This window comes from Schistocerca cancellata, chromosome 4 (assembly GCF_023864275.1).
Source record: "Schistocerca cancellata isolate TAMUIC-IGC-003103 chromosome 4, iqSchCanc2.1, whole genome shotgun sequence".
Lineage (NCBI taxonomy): Eukaryota > Metazoa > Arthropoda > Insecta > Orthoptera > Acrididae > Schistocerca > Schistocerca cancellata.
In genome coordinates, this window is record NC_064629.1 from 199887054 (window position 1) to 199893531 (window position 6478).

Genomic DNA, 6478 nt, shown 5'->3' on the forward strand with positions numbered 1-6478 from the left:
ATTTACTGGGTATTACACTACTGGTCATTAAAATTGCTACACCACGAAGATGACGTGCTACAGACGCGAAATTCAACCGACAGGAAGAAGATGCTGTGATATGCAAATGATTAGCTTTTCAGGGCATTCACACAAGGTTGGCGCCGGTGGCGACACCTACAACGTGCTTACGTGAGGAAAGTTTCCAACCGATTTCTCATACACAAACAGCAGTTGACCGGCGTTGCCTGGTGAAACGTTGTTGTGATGCCTCGTGAAAGGAGGAGAAATGCGTATCATAACGTTTCCGACTTTGATAAAGGTCGGATTGTAGCGTATCGCGATTGCGGTTTATCGTATCGCGACGTTGCTACTCGCGTTGGTCGAGATACAATGACTAATAGCAGAATATGGAATCGGTGGGTTAAGGACGGTAATACGGAACGCCGTGCTGGATCCCAACGGCTCGTATCATTAGCAGTCGACATGACAGGCATCTTAACCGCATGGCTATAACGGATCGTGCAGCCACGTCTCGATCCCTGAGTCAACAGATAGGGACGTTTGCAGCAGCATGGACTATCAGCTCGGAGACCATGGCTGCGGTTACCCTTGACGCAACATCACAGACAGGAGCACCTGCGATGGTGTACTCAACGACGAACCTGGGTGCACGAATGGCATAACGTCATTTTTTCGGATGAATCCGGGTTCTGTTTACAGCATCATGATGGTCGCATGCGTGTTTGGCGACATCGCGCTGAACGCACGTTGGAAGGGTGTATTCGTCATCGCCATGCTGGCGTATGACCCGGCGTGATGGTATGGAGTGCCATTGGTTACACGTGTCGGTCACCTCTTGTTCGCATTGACGGCACTTTGAACAGCGGACGTTACATTTCAGATGTGTTACGAGTCGTGGCTCTACCCTTCATTCGATCCCTGCGAAACCCTACATTTCAGTAGTATAATGCACGAACGCATGTTGCAGGTCATGTACGGACACTTCTGGATACAGAAAATGTTCGACTGCTGCCCTGGCCAGCACATTCTCCAGATCACTCACCAATTGAAATGTCTGGTCAATGGTGGCCGAGCAACTGACTCGTCACAATACGCCAGTCACTACTCTTGATGAACTGTGGTATCGTGTTGAAGCCGCATGGGCAGCTGTACCTGTACACGACATCCAAGCTCTGTTGGCCTCAATGCCCAGGCGTATCAAGGCCGTTATTACGGCCAGAGGTGGTTGTCCTGGGTACTGATTCCTCAGGATCTATTCACCCAAATTGCGTGAAAATGTAATCACATGTCAGTTCTGGTATGATATATTTGTCCAATGAATGCCCGTTTATCATCTGCATTTCTTCTTGGTGTAGCAATTGTAATGGCCAGTAGTGTAGTTCTAAAGATCACTATTTACAATGTGTTTAACCTTTATCCATAATTCCTCTACGTCCATCTTACTGATACTAAGTGACGTTTCTTCGCTGTCGAGGTGAGATTCTAACAACTGCTTTATCTGCTCTTTCTATCAGAAACACTCTCCAGGCCTTGTCGACTGATTTATTAACTTTCGTAATCATAGTTGCTATAATGACATCATAATTACTAATCCCCATCTCTACACTGACGCTGTAGATTTGGTCCAGGCTGTTCGTAGCTAAAGTGTCTAAGACATTTCCGTTGCGTGTGGCCTGCCAAACTGGCTGCTCAAGGCAGTTGTTAGAAAACGCGCTCAAAATAACTTCGCAAGTTTGTGTGTCTGTACCCACTGCAGTATATCCAGACGTCCCAGTCTCAACTTTGTATGTTGAAGTCGCACCCAGCTAGTATTGCATGGTCTAGGTATTTACGCACTACTGACTGCAGACTTTCTTTGAATGACTCTATAACTGTCACAACGGATCGAATGGCCGGTAAAAACATCCAACAGTTCACTTTGTTTCACCTAGTCCTGTTACATGCGGCAAGATAACTTCAGTCACACTCAACTTATACCTCAATAGGAACAATAGTTTTGTCAGCTGCAATAAACACTCCCCCTCCTCCAACGTCTAATCTGTCTTGCCAATATACGTTCCATGACTCGCTACATATCTCAGTGCTTTCTACTTCACGTTTCGGCCAGCTCCCGGTCGGAAGAATAATTCGAGCCACATAACTTCCCTGGAGCGTAATAAATTCGGGAACTTTGTTATGAATGGGTCGACAATTACTTGAAATGTTTTTGCGCTGAAAGTTGTCTGATTTCCCTTTCTGCGTATAGATTGGCGATTGTTCATTAGAGTACTTTAAACTACCGCCTAGCCTAAAAAAAGAAGCCCGCGAGCACTTCACCAATACTCTGCTACCCGAGTAGCTACTTCTTTTGTGTGTAGGGCACCCCTGACCTACCAAGCGGAGTGCTACAAGCCCCCACCAGAAAACGCAGGTCTAGAAATCTTCAGCCAAGACTGTCACAGGGACAATGAAGCCTTTGGTTGAGAACCTCCAAACAGCTCCAAACCAAAGGACCACGATAAAATCTGGGAACAACGCTGCAAAATGCGAGCTATGCTTGCACCCTGCGCACAGGTCCAGCAGCCTTCACCGCCTCCATCAGCCGTCTGTATTAATCGAGGATAGCCTCAGAGCCCATGCGGCAGGCGTCCTTGGTGCCGACGTGAGCGCTGGCAGACATACCGAGTACACAGTGGCTTTCTTTCCAGCCATGAAAGCTATCTATCCCCTACTGGCTCCAGAACGTGCCAAACTTGGAGCTCCCGATAACTGGCAAATCCCTCCTCACGTGTACCTGCTCGACCCTGCTGCAGGTACGGCCACATGTTCACTCACATGGCAAATAGCAAAGGCCAGAAGGTGAGCCACCACACTGGTCCTCCACCTCTAGCAACACGAATGTGTTACCACCCGCCACTCACCCTACTGTGAGGGCAATCCACCCCCTCGGGCACGGTAGGGGAAATCTCGGCAGCAAATCCCGTTGGTGAAACAAGGGACACATGGGGTGATCCACGCGATGCTCCAGATTCTCCTCTACCGCTACATGCTGAGGCAGCAGCCTGAAGGCAGCTAACCGCAGCCAAAACCGCATTCAGCTGTTCGCGAACTGTGGCCACCTCTGCCTGCGTCCACGCATAGCATGTACACGGCCTACTCATGCTAGCAAGACTAACTGAAGGAGTAAATTATAAAAGCAGACAGAAACATAGATATGCAACCTGTTACCCACTGATGTGCCACCAATGGACCCTAATGTCTTAATGAGCTTGCTGGCTGCCTGCATTTACACGTACAAGTAAAAGCGCGAGATCAAATCCGTTAAATATAAAAAGTCGCACGAAATTTAAGAAGCAAGCTTCTAGTAAGACACAGGAAGAGCTAAATACGTAACTTGCCGCTCTGGAGGTATGAACAGGCGACGGCACAGGACCTGACTCATCGCGCTAGTTGATTATTAGTGCTATATGTCTACATGCATGTTTTTAGTGTGTTTTATCTATAAAAGAAAATAATAAAGGTTGGTTGGAACGTATTATATGGGCTTATTACCAAGCCTATCCTTAGAGGTATGAGTGCAGCATAATTTATTTTCAGTAATACAATGATCTAGTAAAGAATTTACAGGCACTACTAATAAATCAGAGAACAATCCGTGAAAGGTATTATCTATGGCAGTGGTGCTGCTTCGGTCGGAATGTTTGTCAATACTAGCCTGTAAGAGTCGAGTAAATCTCAGCCAGAAAGCTTGTATTGAAGGAAAAAAAATGCTCTTGAGCAGTGGAAATAAATCATTCAGATGGAGAAACGACAAAAAATATTTTATTCATCTTCTCTACATTAAAAAGCAACATTCTTAAAAAAAACAAAAACAAAAAAACTCACCCAGCCTCTTGTATGTGTGAATGTATCTGGAAAAATAAAAAAACATAACAAATAATTAGGAAAATGCATTCCATAGCCTAGACATGATTAGAGTGTGCATATATGTGACATACATACAGGAAACGACAATTCATCATTAAGTCTGGGGCGGGGGACATGTACTTACGTTAGTGATTTGTTGCACTGCATCGATGCTGCAGAGGCATTTGAGCTAATCTTTTATAAATACACACACACAAATTCCTGAACCCTCCTCAGAGGCTGTGGTTTCACCGCCAGACACCACACTTGCTAGATGGTAGCCTTTAAATCGGTCGCGGTCCGTTAGTATACGACGGACCCGCGTGTCGCCACTATCAGTGATGGCAGACCGAGCGCCGCCACACGGCAGGCATAGTCTACAGAGACTCCCTAGCACTCGCCCAGTTGTACAGCCGACTTTGCTAGCAATGGTTCACTGTCTACATACGCTCTCATTTGCAGAGACGACAGTTTAGTATACCCTTCAGATACGTCATTTGCTACGACCTAGCAAGGCGGCATATTCAGTAATTACAATGAATTCTGAACAGATAATATTGTGAATCATGTACCGTCAAGAGCGTCTTCATCATTAATGGATTAAAGTTAAGTATCAAGCTAATTACGTCCGCTTTCTGAATTCTCATTCCTTGTCGTGTTCCAGACCTCACGTCAGTATAGTTCTTCCCTCTTCACGTCAGCCTGCGTGAGCTAAAACGCGTGCATTTCGGCCTCCTCTCATAACACGGTGTTGGCTCGTCTGCTAACACAAAAGAGGCGACGTCTGTTAAAATGCTACCCACATATTTTTTTTCTTTTCCATCCTGTCTCCGCTCTACACTCCTTTTGGTAGGTGGTGATCGACCATCTCTATAAGATAATCTGGTGCATATTGAAATAATACACACACACACACATACACACATACGAAGAAACTCAGTGACCACTGTGTGTACATGGGTGGGGTGCGCGGAGGGGTGGGGTATCACCAGCTCCACATTGCGTTTGTGGTTCCTTCCCTCGCAAGCTGACTTTTCAGGTGTAACAAGTATCAAAAGAATCATTACATATAAAACTTCCTGGCAGTTTAAAACTGTGTGCCGGACCGAGACTCGTACTCGGGATATTTGCATTTCGCGGGCAAGTGCTTTACCGCTGTGAGGACGGGGCGTGAGTCGTGCTTGGATAGCTCAGTTGGTAGAGCACTTGCCCGCGAAAGGCAGAGGTCCCGAGTTCGAGTCTCGGTCCGGCACACGGTTTTAATCTGCCAGGAAGTTTCATATCAGCGCACACTCCGCTGTAGAGTGAATATTTCATTTTAGAATCATTACATGGTCTGTTGGTGGAAAGGGGAGAAATGAATCAGTGGCACTTCCGCTTTTCACTGTCTATCATGGATGTATGACGGTTGTTATAATCATAACCAGCTCCATGCTGCTGCGATTCTGAAACATCTCAATTCGACATTTCAGTTGTAGCATATACATTATGAAAAGACGCATTAGATGGTGTACATATGTATGGGAGGGAGGGGTAGAAATCAAGCAATGATGTCCACTCTATTGGACATTCGCTATGACTGTAGGAGGTTGGGTGATATCATCATCATCATCCTCCTCATTAATTGTTATAACTGTAGCGTAGAAGAAAAAGAAATTGGGTTCTTGAACAATTTTAAAAAAATCACATTCTAGATGAAGGAAGGCTATTACCGTCCACTGATTCTCGCTACTGCATTGGCAAATGTTTCTGCGAATGCTAGTTGACAGAATTTCTCACTATCCAGATGCAAATCGACTGTAAGGGGAAAGAATATATGAGGCGGTTCCTAACAGATCAGATTCTGTAATGAGAAAAAAAAAATACTTATAAATTAATTTCTGACGGTGAGTTCTCCCGACTATCACGGCACTCCATACTGGTATGTATATAAGTTATGACTTCCACCCTCAGCGATAGCCCCATTTATAAGTAAAACATTTCTTTTCTTCTCTATATCAACATTCACACTCAGCGTTTGTAGCGCCTGACGCTGCGCCTCCCTCCTTCCCTCTCCCTCCCTCCTTCCCTCTCCCTCCCTCCTTCCCTCTCCCTCCCTCCTTCCCTCTCCCTCCCTCCTTCCCTCTCCCTCCCTCCTTCCCTCTCCCTCCCTCCTTCCCTCTCCCTCCCTCCTTCCCTCTCCCTCCCTCCTTCCCTCTCCCTCCCTCCTTCCCTCTCCCTCCCTCCTTCCCTCTCCCTCCCTCCTTCCCTCTCCCTCCCTCCTTCCCTCTCCCTCCCTCCTTCCCTCTCCCTACAAGGGAGTCGGTGTTTTTAAAATATGACGTCACCGCCGTCGGTAGTCTTACCGACCTTGCCGACATTGTGATGGCGAATACACCTCAGATGACTTGCGACAACGACAGTGAGAAGCTGCAGTCACCATACACAGAGGTGCCTTCAGGCTATGGACCAGACTGTATCGTCATATCGAATGACGACCCTCCGACAATCAAGCTGGAGTGCTGGAGAGCGGTTAGGGAGTAAATTTAAATATTTCATCATACAATTATGTTCTTCAAAAATGTTCAAATTTGTGTGAAATCTTATGGGA

The 6478-nt window shown here is 46.3% G+C and overlaps 1 non-coding gene across 1 annotated transcript; it reads left to right on the top strand.

Annotated features, from left to right (window-relative positions):
- Nucleotides 1–5066: 5066 nt before the first annotated feature.
- Trnas-cga (transfer RNA serine (anticodon CGA)) lies at nt 5067–5141 on the top strand. Its single transcript has one exon. It is a non-coding gene; the product is annotated as a tRNA-Ser (tRNA).
- Nucleotides 5142–6478: the final 1337 nt, after the last annotated feature.